Source organism: Pseudophryne corroboree, chromosome 6 (genome assembly GCF_028390025.1).
Source record: "Pseudophryne corroboree isolate aPseCor3 chromosome 6, aPseCor3.hap2, whole genome shotgun sequence".
In the NCBI taxonomy this organism is placed as follows: Eukaryota; Metazoa; Chordata; class Amphibia; order Anura; family Myobatrachidae; genus Pseudophryne; species Pseudophryne corroboree.
The window spans coordinates 670,640,988-670,662,640 of record NC_086449.1 but is presented as its reverse complement, the minus strand read 5'-3'; positions in this window follow the sequence as shown (position 1 = coordinate 670,662,640).

Below are 21,653 nucleotides of genomic sequence, written 5' to 3'. Positions count from 1 at the left end.
GCTGCTGGGAGTCGATCGTCATCCCAGAGGGGAAGTCGGAAGACCACTTGTACTACTTCCAGTAAGCAATTGACTGTCCAACAGTCCTTTGCGAGGAAGATGAAATATCACAGCAGTCATCCTGCTGCAAAGCGGATAACTGAGGCCTTGACAACTATGTTGGTGTTAGACGTGCGTCCGGTATCCGCCGTTAGTTCACAGGGAACTAGACAATTTATTGAGGCAGTGTGCCCCCGTTACCAAATACCATCTAGGTTCCACTTCTCTAGGCAGGCGATACCGAGAATGTACACGGACGTCAGAAAAAGACTCACCAGTGTCCTAAAAAATGCAGTTGTACCCAATGTCCACTTAACCACGGACATGTGGACAAGTGGAGCAGGGCAGGGTCAGGACTATATGACTGTGACAGCCCACTGGGTAGATGTATGGACTCCCGCCGCAAGAACAGCAGCGGCGGCACCAGTAGCAGCATCTCGCAAACGCCAACTCTTTCCTAGGCAGGCTACGCTTTGTATCACCGCTTTCTAGAATATGCACACAGCTGAAAACCTCTTACGGCAACTGAGGAAGATCATCGCGGAATGGCTTACCCCAATTGGACTCTCCTGTGGATTTGTGGCATCGGACAACGCCAGCAATATTGTGTGTGCATTAAATATGGGCAAATTCCAGCACGTCCCATGTTTTGCACATACCTTGAATTTGGTGGTGCAGAATTTTTTAAAAAACGACAGGGGTGTGCAAGAGATGCTGTCGGTGGCCAGAAGAATTGCGGGACACTTTCGGCGTACAGGCACCACGTACAGAAGACTGGAGCACCACAAAAAACAACTGAACCTGCCCTGCCATCATCTGAAGCAAGAAGTGGTAACGAGGTGGAATTCAACCCTCTATATGCTTCAGAGGTTGGAGGAGCAGCAAAAGGCAATTCAAGCCTATACAATTCAGCACGATATAGGAGGTGGAATGCACCTGTCTCAAGCGCAGTGGAGAATGATTTCAACGTTGTGCAAGGTTCTGATGCCCTTTGAACTTGCCACACGTGAAGTCAGTTCAGACACTGCCAGCCTGAGTCAGGTCATTCCCCTCATCAGGCTTTTGCAGAAGAAGCTGGAGACATTGAAGGAGGAGCTAACACAGAGCGATTCCGCTAGGCATGTGGGACTTGTGGATGGAGCCCTTAATTCGCTTAACAAGGATTCACGGGTGGTCAATCTGTTGAAATCAGAGCACTACATTTTGGCCACCATGCTCGATCCTAGATTTAAAGCCTACCTTGGATCTCTCTTTCCGGCAGACACAAGTCTGCTGGGGTTCAAAGACCTGCTGGTGAGAAAATTGTCAAGTCAAGCGGAACGCGACCTGTCAACATCTCCTCCTTCACATTCTCCCGCAACTGGGGGTGCGAGGAAAAGGCTCAGAATTCCGAGCCCACCCGCTGGCGGTGATGCAGGGCAGTCTGGAGCGACTGCTGATGCTGACATCTGGTCCGGACTGAAGGACCTGACAACGATTACGGACATGTCGTCTACTGTCACTGCATATGATTCTCTCACCATTGAAAGAATGGTGGAGGATTATATGAGTGACCGCATCCAAGTAGGCACGTCACACAGTCCGTACTTATACTGGCAGGAAAAAGAGGCAATTTGGAGGCCCTTACACAAACTGGCTTTATTCTACCTAAGTTGCCCTCCCACAAGTGTGTACTCCGAAAGAGTGTTTAGTGCCGCCGCTCACCTTGTCAGCAATCGGCGTACGAGGTTACATCCAGAAAATGTGGAGAAGATGATGTTCATTAAAATGAATTATAATCAATTCCTCCGTGGAGACATTGACCAGCAGCAATTGCCTCCACAAAGTACACAGGGAGCTGAGATGGTGGATTCCAGTGGGGACGAATTGATAATCTGTGAGGAGGGGGATGTACACGGTGATATATCGGAGGATGATGATGAGGTGGACATCTTGCCTCTGTAGAGCCAGTTTGTGCAAGGAGAGATTAATTGCTTCTTTTTAGGTGGGGGTCCAAACCAACCCGTCATTTCAGTCACAGTCGTGTGGCAGACCCTGTCACTGAAATGATGGGTTGGTTAAAGTGTGCATGTCCTGTTTATACAACATAAGGGTGGGTGGGAGGGCCCAAGGACAATTTCATCTTGCACCTCTTTTTTCTTTCATTTTTATTTGCGTCATGTGCTGTTTGGGGAGTGTTTTTTGGAAGGGCCATCCTGCGTGACACTGCAGTGCCACTCCTAGATGGGCCCGGTGTTTGTGTCGGCCACTAGGGTCGCTTATCTTACTCACACAGCTACCTCATTGCGCCTCTTTTTTTCTTTGCGTCATGTGCTGTTTGGGGAGGGTTTTTTGGAAGGGACATCCTGCGTGACACTGCAGTGCCACTCCTAGATGGGCCCGGTGTTTGTGTCGGCCACTAGGGTCGCTTATCTTACTCACACAGCTACCTCATTGCGCCTCTTTTTTTCCTTGCGTCATGTGCTGTTTGGGGAGGGTTTTTTGGAAGGGACATCCTGCGTGACACTGCAGTGCCACTCCTAGATGGGCCAGGTGTTTGTGTCGGCCACTAGGGTCGCTTAGCTTACTCACACAGCTACCTCATTGCGCCTCTTTTTTTCTTCTTTGCGTCATGTGCTGTTTGGGGAGTGTTTTTTGGAAGGGCCATCCTGCGTGACACTGCAGTGCCACTCCTAGATGGGCCCGGTGTTTGTGTCGGCCACTATGGTCGCTAAGCTTAGTCACACAGCTACCTCATTGCGCCTCTTTTTTTCTTTGCGTCATGTGCTGTTTGGGGAGGGTTTTTTGGAAGGGACATCCTGCGTGACACTGCAGTGCCACTCCTAGATGGGCCCGGTGTTTGTGTCGGCCACTAGGGTCGCTTAGCTTACTCACACAGCTACCTCATTGCGCCTCTTTTTTTCTTTGCGTCATGTGCTGTTTGGGGAGGGTTTTTTGGAAGGGACATCCTGCGTGACACTGCAGTGCCACTCCTAGATGGGCCAGGTGTTTGTGTCGGCCACTAGGGTCGCTTATCTTACTCACACAGCTACCTCATTGCGCCTCTTTTTTTCTTTGCGTCATGTGCTGTTTGGGGAGGGTTTTTTGGAAGGGACATCCTGCGTGAGACACTGCAGTGCCACTCCTAGATGGGCCCGGTGTTTGTGTCGGCCACTAGGGTCGCTTATCTTACTCACACAGCTACCTCATTGCGCCTCTTTTTTTCTTTGCGTCATGTGCTGTTTGGGGAGTGTTTTTTGGAAGGGACATCCTGCGTGACACTGCAGTGCCACTCCTAGATGGGCCAGGTGTTTGTGTCGGCCACTAGGGTCGCTTAGCTTACTCACACAGCTACCTCATTGCGCCTCTTTTTTTCTTCTTTGCGTCATGTGCTGTTTGGGGAGTGTTTTTTGGAAGGGACATCCTGCGTGACACTGCAGAGCCACTCCTAGATGGGCCAGGTGTTTGTGTCGGCCACTAGGATCGCTTAGCTTAGTCATCCAGCGACCTCGGTGCAAATTTTAGGACTAAAAATAATATTGTGAGGTGTGAGGTATTCAGAATAGACTGAAAATGAGTGGAAATTATGGTTTTTGAGGTTAATAATACTTTGGGATCAAAATGACCCCCAAATTCTATGATTTAAGCTGTTTTTTAGTGTTTTTTGAAAAAAACACCCGAATCCAAAACACACCCGAATCCGACAAAAAAAATTTGGTGAGGTTTTGCCAAAACGCGGTCGAACCCAAAACACGGCCGCGGAACCGAACCCAAAACCAAAACACAAAACCCGAAAAATTTCAAGTGCACATCTCTACTATATACTAGAGATGAGCGGGTTCGGTTCCTCGGAATCCGAACCCGCCCGAACTTCATGTTTTTTTTCACGGGTCCGAGCGACTCGGATCTTCCCGCCTTGCTCGGTTAACCCGAGCGCGCCCGAACGTCATCATGACGCTGTCGGATTCTCGCGAGACTCGGATTCTATATAAGGAGCCGCGCGTCGCCGCCATTTTCACACGTGCATTGAGATTGATAGGGAGAGGACGTGGCTGGCGTCCTCTCCATTTAGATTAGAAGAGAGAGAGTGAGATTGATTTGAGACAGAGACACTTGATTTACTGGAGCTTAGGAGTACTGTAGAGAGTGCAGAGTTTAGTAGTGACTGACCACAGTGACCACCAGACAGTGCAGTTTTATTTAATATAATCCGTTCTCTGCCTGAAAAAAACGATACACAGTGACTCAGTCACATACCATATCTGTGTGCACTGCTCAGCCCAGTGTGCTGCATCATCTATGTATATATCTGACTGTGCTCACACAGCTTATAATTGTGGGGGAGACTGGGGAGCAGTGCCAGTTATAGGTTATAGCAGGAGCCAGGAGTACATATTATTAAAATTAAACAGTGCACACTTTTGCTGCAGGAGTGCCACTGCCAGTGTGACTGACCAGTGACCTGACCACACTGACCACCAGTATAGTTAGTAGTATACTATATTGTGATTGCCTGAAAAAGTTAAACACTCGTCGTGTGACTTGTGTGGTGTTTTTTTTTTTATTCTATAAAAAACTCATTCTGCTGACAGACAGTGTCCAGCAGGTCCGTCATTATATAATATATACCTGTCCGGCTGCAGTAGTGATATATATATATTTTTTATATCATTATTTATCATCCAATCGCAGCAGACACAGTACGGTAGTTCACGGCTGTAGCTACCTCTGTGTCGGCACTCGGCAGTCCATCCATAATTGTATACCACCTACCCGTGGTTTTTTTTTCTTTCTTCTTTATACATACATACTACATCTCTTTATCAACCAGTCTATATTAGCAGCAGACACAGTACAGTAGTCCACGGCTGTAGCTACCTCTGTGTCGGCACTCGGCAGTCCATCCATAATTGTATACCACCTACCCGTGGTTGTTGTTTTTTTCTTTCTTCTTTATACATACTACTATAGTATAGGTGTTTGTGTCGGCCACTAGGGTCGCTTATCTTACTCACACAGCTACCTCATTGCGCCTCTTTTTTTCTTTGCGTCATGTGCTGTTTGAGGAGGGTTTTTTGGAAGGGACATCCTGCGTGACACTGCAGTGCCACTCCTAGATGGGCCCGGTGTTTGTGTCGGCCACTAGGGTCGCTTATCTTACTCACACAGCGACCTCGGTGCAAATTTTAGGACTAAAAATAATATTGTGAGGTGTGAGGTATTCAGAATAGACTGAAAATGAGTGTAAATTATGGTTTTTGAGGTTAATAATACTTTGGGATCAAAATGACCCCCAAATTCTATGATTTAAGCTGTTTTTTAGGGTTTTTTGAAAAAAACACCCGAATCCAAAACACACCCGAATCCGACAAAAAAAATTCGGTGAGGTTTTGACAAAACGCGGTCGAACCCAAAACACGGCCGCGGAACCGAACCCAAAACCAAAACACAAAACCCGAAAAATTTCCGGCGCTCATCTCTACTATATACTGCGCACAACTAAAATGCAGCACAGGTATGGATGCATAGTATACTTGACGACACAGAGGTAGAGCAGTGGACTACTGTACCGTACTGCTATATATATATATATATATACTGGTGGTCACAGCAACATTCTACACTGTCCCCTCCTACTATATACTACAATGCAGCACAGATTTGGAGCGTTTTTTAGGCAGAGAACGTAGATATTTTCAGCACACTGAGCACAGATATTTGCAAGCACACTGAGCACAGATATTTGCAGCACACTGAGCAGATATTTGCAGCACACTGAACACAGAAACTTAGAGAACGCAGCCACGTCCTCTCGCTCTCATCTCCAAAGCACGAGTGAAAATGGCGGTGACGCGCGGCTCCTTATAATGAATACGAATCTCGCGAGAATCCGACAGCGGGATGATGACGTTCGGGCGCGCTTGGGTTGACCAAGCAGGCGGGAAGATTTGAGTCTGCCTCGGAACCGTGTAAAATGGGTGAAGTTTGGGGGGGTTCGGATCCCGAGGAACCGAACCCGCTCATCACTAATATATATATATATATATATATATACACATACACACACACACACATACATATATATATATATATATATATATATGTCTGTGCAAAATAGTGGAAAAAGCGCTCAACCTTGAAATTCCATATATATATAAATTAACTGAATGACAACACAAATATATGTGCAATATAAAACAATAGAACTCCAAAGTACAGTGACAGCAGAAATTTTCAGTTGACCTATATTATTCAATAGATCCTTTAAAAATTATCGTAGATAATAAAATTCCTGCGCCTTCAGTACTCATAAAGTGATCTGTGCATCATCAATCCTCATAAGTGATAGCATATGCGTACCAGATATATATGAATTGCGAATTCTTAGCAGGTTCTTTGAAAAGAAATGATCCTTCCTCTTTCTTCTGACCCGGACTGGTAAGCTCATTTAATCATGATTTTCACTCGGGGAGTTAGAGGATAAAATGAGTGAACAAAATGCACTTTGTATTAAAGTGACTTGTGCTGATGTGCAATATTAAAAAGGAAAAAAGTGCTTGGTGCAACTCATTTAGAGCCACTATATGAGCCCTGTGACTCAAGAAACAAAATACATACAACACCTCTGTGACTATATGGGTAAGAGAACCCTTAGGTATAATAAGGTATACTCACTGCCAGTAATCCAAATGAAGTCTTCAAGTTAGATTCGCAGCTGTACCTTAAATATAAGGACCCGAGCGTCGCCGCCATTTTCACTCCAGTCTCGGAGAGTGTAGTGAGAGGGCGTGTCTCCGTCCTCAGTGTCTGTGTTGGCGGGAAAGTGGGTGGCATTTCCAGCAGGGCCATCTCAACAGCAGTGTGGGCCCCTGGGCACAGCCATGCACTGGGGCCCCTGCCCATCCTCCAGCAGTAGTGGTGGGGGGTGCTATCAACACCAGCTTTGATGTCCTGCAGGCGGTAGGGGGTGTTCTATCTTCCACTCAGGAAGCAGTAATTTCTGCTAATTACATAGAAACATAGAATTTGACGGCAGATAAGAACCACTTGGACCATCTAGTCTGCACCCTTTTTTTATACGCCAGTACCACTGGATTTATATGGCAGTACACTGGACATAATCGGCAGTATCACTGGAATTAAATGGCAGTACCACTGGTCATATACGGCATTATCAATGGATTTATACGGCAGTAACACTGGACATATACAGCAGTATCCCTGGATTTACACAGCAGTATCACTTATATTCCAGTTCCACTGGAATAATGGGATCCGGTCTGAAGATCGACAGTGTCTAGGTCGACAATGTTTAGGTCGACCACTATAGGTCGACAGTCACTAGGTCGACATGGATGGAAGGTCGACAGGGTTTCTAGGTCGACATGTGCTAGGTCAACAGGTCTAAAGGTCGACATGAGTTTTTCAATTTTTTTTTCTTTTTTTGAATTTTTTCATACTTAACGATCCACGTGGACTACGATTGGAACAGTAAAGTGTGCCGAGCGAAGCGGTAGCGGAGCGAAGGCACCATGCGAGGAGATGCGGTGCACTAATTTGGGATCCCGGTCACTCTACGAAGAAAACGACACCAAAAAAAAAATCCTCATGTCGACCTTTAGACCTGTCGACCTAGCACATGTCGACCTAGAAACCCTGTCGACCTTCCATCCATGTCGACCTAGTGACTGTCGACCTATAGTGGTCGACCTAAACATTGTCGACCTAGACACTGTCGATTTGATGAACCACACCCTGGAATAATACGGCAGTATCACTGGAATTATACAGCAGTATCACTGGAATTATATGGCAGTACCACTGGAATTATACGGCAGTATCTCTGGACTGGATTTGTACGCCATTACCATTGGATTTATATGGCAGTACCAGTGGACATATACAACAGTAAAGCTGGACATATACGGAAGTACCACTGGACATATACAGCAGCACAGGCACACCACCACTTGACTGATGCAGGATAACACAGCACCACTGCAATGGACTGGACTTATACAGCAGCACTGGACATATGGCAGCAGAGGACACCACCTCTGTGACTGAACTGATACAGCACAAAACACTACCACTGCACTGATGCAGGACAACACAGCACCACTGCAATGGACTGGACTTATACAGTAGCGCTAGACAGTGGCAGAACTAGCGAGTGGTGGGCCCAAGTGTGACAAAATGCTTTGCCCCAACCCAAACCCATCCCATCCAAGTCCACCCCCTCACCCCTGGAGAGGATCTGGTGAGGGGGACCTGCTCAGGGCCAGAGAAATGGATACCTAGCAACAGTGCCGTAACTAGACATTTTAGCACTGTGTGCAAGAAACGGCATTGTTGTCCCACCCCTGCATGCAAAACAAGGGCAGTGCGCACCTTAGGCAAAAATACATAGGGGCGTGGCTTCGTGGGAAAGGGGTGTGACCACAAAATAATACCAATTCATAAAACAGTGCACAGTAGTCTCCATTATTCAAATTACGCCGCACAGTAGCACCACTACTCCAGGTAGAGACTCTTTTACACCTTACGGCAGACAGATTCCCCTTTTTACACATTACGGCAGACAGCATCCCCTTTTTACACATTATGGCAGACAGCGTCCCCCTTTCTACACATAACGGCAGACAGCGTGCCCTTTTTACACATAACGGCAGACAGCTTCCCCTTTTTACACATAACGGCAGACAGCGTGCCCTTTTAACACATAATGGCAGACAGCGTCCCCTTTTTACACATTACGGCAGACAACGTGCCCTTGTTACACATTACGGCAGACAGCGTTCCCCTTTTTACACATTACGTCAGGCAGAGTCCCCCTTTTTACACATTGCGGCAGACAGCGTCCCCTTTTTACACATCACGGCAGGCAGATTGCCCCTTTTTACACATAGCGGCAGACAGCGTGCACTTTTTACGCATAACGGCAGACAGTGTCCCCTTTTTACACATTGCGGCAGACAGCGTGCCCTTGTTACACATAGCGGCAGACAGCGTACACTTTTTACACATAACGGCAGACAGCATCCCCTTTTTACACATAACGGCAGACTGCGTTCCTTTTTACACATTACGGCGGACAGCGTGCCCTTGTTACACATTATGGCAGACAGCGTCCTCCTTTTAACACATTACGGCAGGCAGATTCCCCCTTTTTACACATAGCGGCAGACAGCGTGCCTTTGTTACACATAGCGGCAGACAGCGTACACTTTTTACACATAACGGCAGACAGCATCCCCTTTTTACACATAACGGCAGACAGCGTCCCTTTTTACACATTACGGCAGAGAGCGTGCCCTTGTTACACATTACAGCAGACAGCGTCCCCCTTTTAACACATTACGGCAGGCAGATTCCACCTTTTTATACATTGCGGCAGACAGCGTCCCCTTTTTACACATCACGGCAGGCAGATTCCCCCTTTTTACACATCAGGCAGATTCCCCCTTTTTACACATTGCGGCAGACAGCTTCCCCTTTTTACACATGACGGCAGGCAGATTCCCCCTTTTTTACAATTATGGCAGACAGTCCCCCTTTTTGCATATAAAGAAAGAAAGAGAAAGAAATAAAGAATTATACTTACTCTCACCGCTGGCTCAGGCTCCTCGGTGCAGCTTCTGGCAGAGATTCCGGGCAGGGGAGAAGGAGGAGGAGGGAGGTGGAGGAGGGAGCCACAGCAGCGCTGTGTTATTGGTGGAAGCGCTGGTGCTGCTGTCCCTTTGCTTCACTATAGGCTGTTCTCCGCCGCTGTGAATGCTGGGATGCACTTCACAGCGGCGGAGGACAGCCTATAGTGAAGCAGAGGAACAGCAGCAGCAGCGCCTCAACCAGTAACAAAGCGCTGCTGCGGCTCCCTCCTCCACCTCCCTCCTCCTCCTTCCCCCATACCGCTGCGCTCCTCTCCTCTCTCTTCGGGCGGCTGTGTGCTGCGGGCAACGGTTGCCTGCAACACACAGCGGCATGTAATGAGTCAGTTTGACTCATTACATGCTTTGGGCCCCTGGACAGTGGCGGGCCCCAGTACAACGCACTGGTTGCACTGGCGGTAGTTCTGCCTCTGGCGCTGGACATATGGCAGCAGAGGACACCACCACTGTGACTGGACTGATGCAGCACAACACAGCACCACTGTACTGGACTTATACAGCAGCACTGGACATATGGCAGCAGAGGACACCACCACTGTGATTGGACTGATGCAGCACAACACACCACCACTGGAATGATGCAGCACAACACAGCACCACTGGACTAGACTTATACAGCAGCACTGGACATATGGCAGCAGAGGACACCACCACTGTGACTGGACTGATGCAGCACAAGATACTACCACTGTACTGATGCAGGATACTGAGGACGGAGACACGTCCTCTTGCTACACTCTCCAATGCCGGAGTGAAAATGGCGGTGACGCACGGCTCCTTATATGATATCCAAACCCCGCGAGAATCCGACCGCGGGATGATCATGTTTTGCCTCGCTCTGGTTTCCGAGTCGGGTAGGAAAACCTGAGCCGGGCTCGGAACCGGGCTCTGGTAGTGGAGTCCGGTAGGGTTCGGTTCTCAGTGAACTGAACCTGCTCATCCCTAGTTTAAAATAGTCTCAAAGTGAACTGTAAGGCTTTTGTGACATAAACACCCTACATCAGTTTTTATTTTATCTTGCTTTTGTCATGTGACTATCTTTTCTTTAACCACTTGATTGCCTGGCATGGTCGCATCAGATGCGTCCATGCCTGAAAGTGCTTTATTTATCCTGGTCGCACAGGATGCGACCAGTCAGCTAAACAGTGTTAGCAGAGGTAGGGAAGAGAAACTTCCCTCCGCTGCTGCTGTCAGAGAAGGTCCCTCTGCTTCCCTGCACTCTCCCCTACTGATTGCTGTGCTGCCAATCACTGCTGAGCGGTCAGCACGGCAGGATCCCTTCCCTCCAGCAGCTGCAGACAATGGCAGCCATTGGGGAGTTTAAATTAACCCTCCCAAGCCACCCCCATACCCGCCCTATATACCTAGAGGCTGTTCCGGCTTTCAAAATGAAAGACGCAATGGTCGCGATGTTTCCGATGTTACGATTGTCGCAATGTTCCCAATCGATGTTTCAATGTTTGAAAAAAATATATATTTTTTTTTTACAAATGGAAAAATAATATAATTCATTATTTTTCTTTTTTTTAACTAAAATCATTTTGAATAGGGTTAAATTCATGTTCTTCACCTAATTCACTCATAGAACCCCCCGACAATTTTGGAGTGTTTTTTTGGCAAAATAAATCGTCAGTTAAGTGGTTAAGCCAGTGTACTGTAGCTGATATGTAAAATAGCATCTAACAAAGGCGTGTACTGTATGTCTACAGTATGTTCTGGATACGTTCTAAACGTGCGTGCTCAGCAGCTTCATGGAAAGCCTCCAAGCTGTTTCTGTCATCACAGAGATCTAGTCTGAACTAGTCCAGGCTGCGTCTCTGTGTTTACTACAAACATGAAAAGCATGCCTGGTTCCTGCCCGATCTTAGCTCTCAAAGAAGCATCCTTTCACTTGTGCCTTGTCTCTAAACAGACTTACAGCATAAAATCAAAGTTACTGTAAGTGACACTTCTAAACAGACACGTTTGTAACCCACCTGCATTTTGTTTTATCTACTACAATAATAACTACTACAACACCAACAACAACAACAACAACAACAACAAGAAACTACTATATCTGTAAACAAAAGCAATGGCTGATTACTTCAATGTAGATGAAAGAACGGGAGTGAAGGAGCCAGAATGGCCACCATAGCAGGATAAGGGGGAGGGGCACCAGGCAGTCCACAGGACAGCCACGTGAATCCCAGGAGGAGGGGGTGAGGTGGCCAACAGGCAGGCTTATCCCCCCCAACCCCTTGTGTTCAGCACCTGACTAGGGGTTAGCAGAGCTCTTTGTATTGGAGGGGGCAGCCAGTATTAAAATCAGGCTGCCAGGGGGGAGAGAAGGGTATCTTACCTTCCCGTGCAGCCAGGACACTCACCCACCCAGCCCGGTGAACGTTAAAGGTAAGTAGGAGGCTAGCCGGCCAGTAGCCAAGAAGAGTCTGGAGATTGGTAATTGTTAAAATTTCATGGGTATTGCATTACATGTTTATTTGTGAATATATATACATATATATATATATATATATATATATACGGCAGATAGAGACATGCAGCGGCACTCAGAGACTGATCCAAGATGATAACGTGCAAACAGTAACTTTAATCCATAGGAAACAAAGTGAGGTGACCAACGTTTCGGGGCACTAACGCCCCTATGTCAAGGTGATATACATATATATACTGCTTGAGTAACCCTTATCCAAAATGCTTGGGACCAGAAGTATTTTGGATATGGATTTTTCCGTATTTTGGAATAATTGCATACCATAATGAGATATCATGGCGATGGGACCTAAATCTAAGCACAGAATGCATTTATGTTACATATACACCTTATACACACAGTCTGAAGGTTATTTTAGCTAATATTTTTAATAGCTTTGTGCATTAAACAAAGTGTGTGTACATTCACACAATTCCTTTATGTTTCATATACACCTTATACACACAGCCCGGAGGTCATTAAATACAATATTTGTAATAACTTTGTGTATTAAGCAAAGTCTGTGTACATTGAGCAATCAGAAAACAAAGGTTTCACTATTTCACTCTCACTCAAAAAATTCCGTATTTCGGAATATTCCGTATTTCGGAATATTTGGATATGGGATACTCAACCTGTATATGTATGTATGTATGTATGTATAAACTGTATATAAATAAAAACATATATATATATATATATATACTTTATGCATGAATAATAAAAATCAAATATCAGATGAATAGAGATCCTTTTTGCTGGTTTTTGTTCCTTGTGCAGTGTGATGTACAGTGTAATGGTTGTCACAGCATGTCGGCGGGTGGGAGCGGTGCACAAGGCATGAAAGTAGGGGATTGTCAGAATGGTGGCCGCACGCCTGGTTCCAGCAATAATACGGCATGGGCCATACGGGGTTGCACGCCACGTGAGGGTGCTGTGCGGATGGTAGCTGGTCCCAAAATAGTAGGGGTCGTGGGTGCGTTCCCCCAAGGTGGGGACGGGCACGCCGCAGGTGGTACAACGTTGGAAGAGCCTTTGCGCAACGCTTCCCTTTCCTTACCCTGCAATTGGTTTGGTTGTGATTTATGTGAGTAATAAATAAAGCTGTGACCGATTTCAATTGCCCAAAGTAAAGTGGTCTCGTCTCAGTTATTTGGTTGGTCAAGTATATATATATGTACATGTATATGTCGGCCCATTTGGTCTAAATAAATGACCCACATTTTTCATTGATAGTCTGACTGAGTGCCGCCTTCTTCCAATCCCCACATATATATATATATATATATATATATACTGTATATATTGTATATATTGTATATACATATATTGTAACACTAAGGGTGCAAGGTGTCGTTTCCTGGGGTATGTGGCAGCACGCAGCAGCTGAGGAACAACACAAGTCCAGTTTCTGGTACAACTGGCCCCAGCCAGTTTTATTGTACAGAAAATAAAACAAACACCAAAAGAAAATACCTTGCCTGTCCGGCACTAACTAAACACAAGATGTTCCTAACTATCACTAAAACAAAAAACACAGAGTTCTCCAGCAACACTGTATAGCTCACTTGTATCAGGAAGCGTGTTTCTCTCACAGAGATCCTGCAGTCTTCCCAGGCAGTCTGCACACCCTAATCAGGCCAGCAGCTCTATAACACTCTTACACAGCTGAAAGCCTGATTAGCCTTCTGTGAGACCAAAGACCCGAACTGGGCCCAATGTCTGGAACTTGCCCCATCTCTCTTACAGGGCCCTTACCCAGCTTTTCCAACAAACTGAAAAGGTTCTAACAAAACAAAACATATTCCTAGAAGTTTTCATATTTCTAATACATGTAAGACAAGAACCTGGGACAAACATACCTGCCCTCAAACACTATCCCAGTGTTCTTGTCACAATATATATATATATATATATATATAAATAAATTAGTGTAGGCGGCACTCATGATGACTAATACAGATGACACAAAGTCAGCGTTGTATATTTCAATGTTTCAGAACCATTTACTTCAGTTCTTTCGTCAGGAGGATGAAAGAACTGAAGTAAATGGTTCTGAAACCTTGAAATATACAACGCTGACTTTGAGTTGTCTGTATTAGTCGTTGTGAGTGCCGCCTACACAAATTTCAATATGAACCAGTCTCCGGCAGGAGCAGAGTTTAAAGAGGGCACCGATGCAAGTTTATTAAAAGTAGAGATGAGCGGGTTCAGTTCTCAGTGAACCGAACCCTACCGAACTTTGCCTTCTGAGTCCGATCAGAGCCAGGCTTGGATTTTCCCTCTTGACTCGGAAACCCGAATGCAGCAAAATGAAATCATCCCGCTGTCGGATTCTCGCGGGATTTGGATTCCATATAAGGAGCCGCGCGTCCCCGCCATTTTCACTCCAGTCTCGGAGAGTGTATAGAGAGGACGTGTCCTCAGTGTTCAGTGTCTGTGTGTTGGGGCAGGAAAGTGGGGTTGCAAGTGTTGTGCTTCTCAGTCCAGTCCAATGTAGTCACTCAGTGTATTGTGCTGCATCAGTCCAGGCAGTCACAGTGTTGGTGTTCTCTGCTGCCATATATCCAGTGTAGCTGTAAAGTGGTGCTGTGTTGTGCAGACCAGTCCAGTGTAGTCGGTGTATTGTGCTGTATCAGTCCAGGCAGTCACAGTGTTGGTGTTCTCTGCTGCCATATATCCAGTGTAGCTGTAAAGTGGTGCTGTGTTGTGCAGACCAGTCCAGTGTAGTCAGTGTATTGTGCTGTATCAGTCCAGCCATTCACAGTGTTGGTGTTCTCTGCTGCCATATATTTAGTGTAGCTGTATAAAGTAGTGCTGCGTTGTGCAGACCAGTGGTAGTGTCCTGTGTCATCAGTAATTCCAGTGACGATATACGCTGCTGCTATATGTCCACTGCTGCAGTATAACAATTATAACAACATGTTGGGCTGCATCAGACCAGTGGTAGTGTCCTGTGTCCTCAGTAATTCCAGTGACGATATACGCTGCTGCTATATATCCACTGCTGCAGTATAACAATTATAACAACCTGTTGGGCTGCATCAAACCAGTGGTAGTGTCCTGTGTCATCAGTAATTCCAGTGACGATATACGCTGCTGCTATATATCCACTGCTGCAGTATAACAATTATAACAACCTGTTGGGCTGCATCAGACCAGTGGTAGTGTGCTGTGTCATCAGTAATTCCAGTGACGATATATGCTGCTGCTATATGTCCATTGCTATTTGTTTCTATATGTCCATGTGCTGTTTGGGGCCTATTTTTTAAATCTGCCATCCTGTCTGCCACTGCAGTGCCACTCCTAGATGGGCCAGGTGTTTGTGCCGCACACTTGTGTCGCTTAGCTTAGTCATACAGCCACCTTGGTGCAACTTTTAGGCCTAAAAACAATATTGTGAGGTGTGAGGTGTTCAGAATAGACTGGAAATTTTTGTTATTGAGGTTAATAATACTGTAGGAGCAAAATTACCCCCAAATTCTGTAATTTTAGCTGTTTTTATGGGGTTTTTTTCTTCCAAAAATCATCCAGATTCAAAACCAAAACATGAAAGGGTGGTTTTGGCAAAACCAAACCAAAACCAAAACATGAAAATGGAATTAGAACCAAAACCAAAACACAAAACACGAAAAGTGCCCTGCGCACATCTCTAAAAGGCAAAGTGGAGTGCCGGCTACCGACTCTCCACTCAATCACACTTCACGTGGGTGTGCCCAGTCAGCCCTTACTGTACACTCTATGTAATCAAATTCCCTATATTATTTAGTTTGCATTGACTGCTAATATATGGTGTAGACATGCCCAGTCGGTGGTGCTAGACACGCCCAATAGGTGACGCTAGACACGCCCAGTAGGTGACTCTAGACACACCCAGTAGGCGGTGCTAGACACACCACTCCAGTCGTGCACCTAATACAATGTGCTGCGCACGCCTATGCTGCTCCATATATGTTTATAGATTGCAAATTATAAATGTTACGTCAGTGCTGATTGGTTGCCATGGGCAACTTCTCCAGTAGCTCACTTCTCCACTTTTATCACTTTTTAGTAGATGTTCCCCTAAGCTCTATCTATCTATCTATCTATCTATCTATCTATCTATCTATCTATCTATCTATCTATCTATCTATCTATCTATTATATAAAAATGAAAATTTGTCCTTCTGTCTTTCTATACAAATCCACAGTTTACAAGCGAAGATCGTGAAATTTTACATACAAGCATATTAAAACATGGTGGAGGCAACTAATTAATTTGAAATCCCTAGCACCCCTAGGGGGGCAGACAGCAGCACAGAGTATATCAGGAGACAGCATACAGTAACTCCGGAATTGCTGGAGCAATGTACTCACAAATTGGTACACATATGCCTTACAATCTGGCAACAAACACTGTGGGGGGAAGACACCCCTAGCACCCCTAGGGGTGAGGCAGCAGCACTGAGTATTTTAGCCGACAGCATAACTCTGAAATGGCTGCATCAATTTACAACAAACTTGGTATACATATGACTTACACTCTGGAAGCAAACACTGTGGGGGTCAGACACCCCTAGCACCCCTAGGTGTGGGACAGCAGCACAGAGTATGTCAGCAGACAGCAAAACTGTGGAAGGCCTGGAGCAATTTACACCAAACTTGATACACATATGACTTACACTCTGGAAACAAACACTGTGGGGGTCAGACACCCCTAGCACCCCTAGGTGTGGGACAGCAGCATAGAGTATTTTAGGAGATAGCGCAACTCCCGAATGCCTGGACCAATTTACAACAAACTTGGTACACATATGGGAACAAACACTGTCTGGGAACAAACACTGTGGGGGTAAAACACTCCTAGCAGCCCTAGGGGTGAAGCAGCAGCACAGAGTTTTTCAGCAGACAGCATAACTCTGGAATAGCAGAAGCAATTTACACCAAACTTGCTACACATATGACTTACACTCTGGTAACAAACACTGTGGGGGTAACATACCACTAGCACCCCTATGGGTGGGACAGCATCACAGACTACATCAGGACATGCATGATATGTCAGTGATGACAGGGCTGCATGTGACAAGGCCAGTGACATGATGTGAGGAGGGTAATGCAGGTAGCACAAACCCACACACTGAGACTTATATAGTGGAAGTAGCACGGTCCCCCAGCAGCACAGAGTTTATCAGGAGATACATAATGTGCTACGCTATATAAGATACTGTAAATAAATCGATAATTTCACAGGGGCACTGACATGATGGGAGGAGGGGAATGGATGCAGCAGGAAGCCACAGACTGATAGTTGTATAGTGGGAAGAGCAGGGACCCTTGGGGGACCAAAAAGGGGTCCGGCCACTTCACAAAGTGTGTCAGGGAAGCAAGATATGCCTATATACTAGATCTCCAACCAACGAAAATTAACGAACAACTATCATTCTAATTTACCATCCTCATCCTGTAGCGAAGCACGGGTATTCCGCTATCTACAATGTTATTTATACTGTGTGTTTAATATTTACATTTATTTTTGGAAACAGACACTCTTAAAATTCCGGGCAAAGCTGGGTACTCTAGCTAATATATATATATATATATATATATATATATAATGTGCGTGATTTATTTGATTCAGTATCATTCCTACTTTTATAAGCCATTATAGAATGCAAATACATAAGAAAATCCATTACCTTACAGCACTGAAGCTAAAAAAGATAACAAAGTAACCTAATACATGGTTGTTTTGTACACTGGGTATATATAGTTTATCTGCATTTGACATAATTGTGTATAAATCCTAAAGTTGCAAGTTTTTTCCTATGTAACCAAATTTTGTCATACTGGCTCACATCTTAACATTAGAAGGTGAAGCCCATGAAAACAATTCATGTAAGTAAAGCTGGGTACACACAGGAGTGATATGTGCAGCACATAAAATCTGACAACGTCGCTAGCGCCTGTGGGCACCCACATATCGGCCATACACACCGCCCAATATGCACCGAATTGAGCCATATGTTGATCATCCACCAGATCAGACGACATATCGCTCATTGTGTAACCAGCTTCTGGCCTGTTCTGCTCGAGACCTAGAGAAGATTAAATATTGCAGTCAGTCATGCATGCTAAATTAAATGTGATGATCATACTTTGGTGTACCAGCATTGAGTTCCTTGGGGAAAATGTAATAAACTGCATTTTGTCAAGAATCTAAAAATTTTCTGCAAAATCAGGCTGGTTTTTTTTTTATTTAAAATCATTACAGCTTCAAATCTGTAGCAAAAATCACAGAAAATCTGCGACTTTAATAAATCTTGGTTCATTAGATTTCCCCTTTGTCTCCTCGCTTCACATAACAGAATTTTTTTTTTTTTTTTTTTTTTATATTCTTGGAGGGAAAATACTTCAAATGTATAGTGTCCTCCATCCTTCTCTTTGCAGGCTTTCCATTCTGTATCCTACTGTAAATGAGAAATGAAGCAGTTAGCAAACGAAATTCAGAAATAAAAGCTTCAGTTACATTTTTGCTAACATAACTTTAATTTTTAGTTGATCATATAAATGTCTTAACAGATCTTTAGTTTTTTGTATGCTATCCCATTGAAATTATTAAATTAGCAATTGCTGTTCCCTCTTTTAATATCTTCTATTTCTCTCTGTATACAAATCATATGAAGTTATGCCAATAATCATTACATTATATAGATCTTACCTCATCTTTAGTGAGTAACAAGGGCACTGGTAGGCCAAAACCTCTCTTCAGAACTCACCTCACCTTGGATAGTCTGTAGTGTGAAATTCCATTTGGCTACCCCTTCCTGATGGAGACTATTTGTATGCTTGTAAATGGGGTGTAAATTATGTTTCCATGCTAGGACTTGTGCTGTTAATATTTATATAATCACAAATTACTGTAGGTGTTTCCTGAAGCCATATTTGAAACCAATGCTAATGTTCAAATAATTAAACTCCACCCAAACGTTACTATATGTCCGCGTATTTCATAAATTAATTTTCATCACCATAGGCTACAGTACTTCACATTGAGACATGAAATTAATAAATGCCTTTGTAAGCAGTTGTACTGATGTTCTTGTGTAAGTATTATCATTCATGTCTCTTATGACACCTACAACTAGAAAATTAAAAAATAGTAATCGTGGACACAGGGACGTAGCCAGAACTTTGTAGGCCCCATAGAAACATTTTGAAGGGGCCTCTGTCCAAATGCAGCAGTTGTTAATTTTATTCCCTAATTCATTTTCTAAACCATAGTAATGCCTTAGGTAATGTTATGCACCATAGTAGTGCCTTAGATAATGTTATGCTCTATAGTATTGCCTTAGATAATGTATATGCACCATAGTAGTGCCTTAGATAATGTTATGCCCCATAGTAGTGCCTTAGATAATGTTATGCACCATAGTAGTGCCTTAGATAATGCTATGCCCCATAGTAGTGCCTTACATAATATTATGCCACATAGTAGTGCCTTAGATAATGTTATGCCCCTTAGTAGTGCCTTAGATAATGTTATGCCTCATAGTAGTGCCTTAGATAATGTTATGCCCCATAGTAGTGCCTTAGATAATGTTATGCACTATAGTAGGGCCTTAGATAATGTTATGCACAATAGTAGTATCTTAGATAATGTTATGCCCCATAGTAGTGCTTTAGATAATGTTATTACCCATAGTAGTGCCCCAGATTATTTTACGAAACATAGTTGTAGGGCTGGCAGTATGCACTTTGCACAGTGCCTCCACTTCATAATGTGCCCCATAACAATGCTCCATTTTATATTATGTAACATTATTATACCCTCCAGTTTATTTTATACCACATACCAATGAGCAGGACCAGGGGCATATCTAGATATATTGTAGGAACCAATGCAAAAGTTTGTAAGGGTCCCTATGTATTTACGAATGCTACAAAATGTATATAACTTTGATAGCGAAGGTGGTCCACTCTCATCTCTGGGCCCCATAGCACCTGCACTCCCTGCACCTATGGTAGCTATGGCCTTGCGTGGGCGTGTAAACACATCTCTTTGGAGCTTTTGTTACATTCATCTATCTACACCAGTGTAGAGCATCTGCTTAAGAAACCCCAAGGGACTCTCACATTTAGTGCAAGCTACCTGACTGTGTTTCTTCCCTATTGAACACATTTTGAATAGTATTTTTGGTGCTTATTAATAATTTTTCTGTTGCATAGATTGTAGTGGTATTACCACTCACCTTGTTTGTTGGGAGGTTTTGGCTCATAATAACAGCTTGTGGGTTTGGTAGCAAGCCTTCTAATTTTCACTAGTGTCAAGGACAGTGAAACAAATTTCCCATACAGAGAGTATACAAGAAAGTCTTGTCCGCGGACCCTCACTTCACACAAATTTTCATTTAGCGATTAATAATGGAGGATACAGTGTCTGTTACTGCCACAGTTGTCCAGTTTTGAAAAGTAGGCAAAAAAAGCAGTTTTCTGTTCCTTCTACTGATTCTTCTTCAGAAGACTTGATTATTATTTATGACTAAGAAAATAAAAAATTTCTTAAGGTCTGCTTTAGCAATGCAAACTCTTACATCTACATTGTACTTTTTGCATCGGCAATTAAAAAATATTTATGAGGTGCAAAAATTTGCTCAATTAGCTTTCTAGTCCTCCCGATTTAAAAAAGATGAGTTGGGTTCTTCTGATTGCCACACTGGTAGTCAAGATGTACCAGCATTGCTTGCCCCAGATATAGATCCTACCTTAACTTCTCTAATGGGTAACAAGAACCGCAGGAATGTCCAATAGCTGATACTACTGGACCTTTATTCTTTGTTTTAGATAATACAGAGAAAGATAGTAAATCAGTATGGTCCCTTGAATCTTTAGTGGAATCCAAATATGCCAATTTTAAAGAAATTAGCATAATGACTCCTTTAACAGAACAGACATTTAATTATGTATCCAACACATGTCAAGCCTGGTGGTTTTCAAGAGCTTGCAGGTTCAGCTCCATAAACTGTGTCACGCTCCAGGCTTGCAGACTCCGCTGTGCTGTCTGTTCCAGGTCTTGTTGATGTATTCTGGTCTCTGCTGCCTCCTCCTGCATACCACGCTGACTCTATTCTTCACTGAAGTCTCACTGGCTCCGGCGCTGCTATTTTGGACTCAGTCAACCGACCACGGCTCCGTCAATTAAATGCTTTCCGGTTTCAACTGAGCCTGAAAGCCAATCAAGGGTCAGCAAACCATATTTAAACCCTTCCTGGAGTACTTACTAGTTTCCAGTAAAATGCCGTTCTTTCAGGATGCCTTTCTGGTTGAGTGGATTGCAGTATATTTTCATAGTGTGTCTCTGCTAGCATAACCGGTTCCAGCATGGTTACTCTATATACATTACCAGTTCCAGCCTGGTTAATCTATACACATTACCAGTTCCAGCTGTATTCGCATTACCATTTTCAGCCAGGTATGCATTATTGGTACCAGCCCATTACTCCAATAAGCATTTC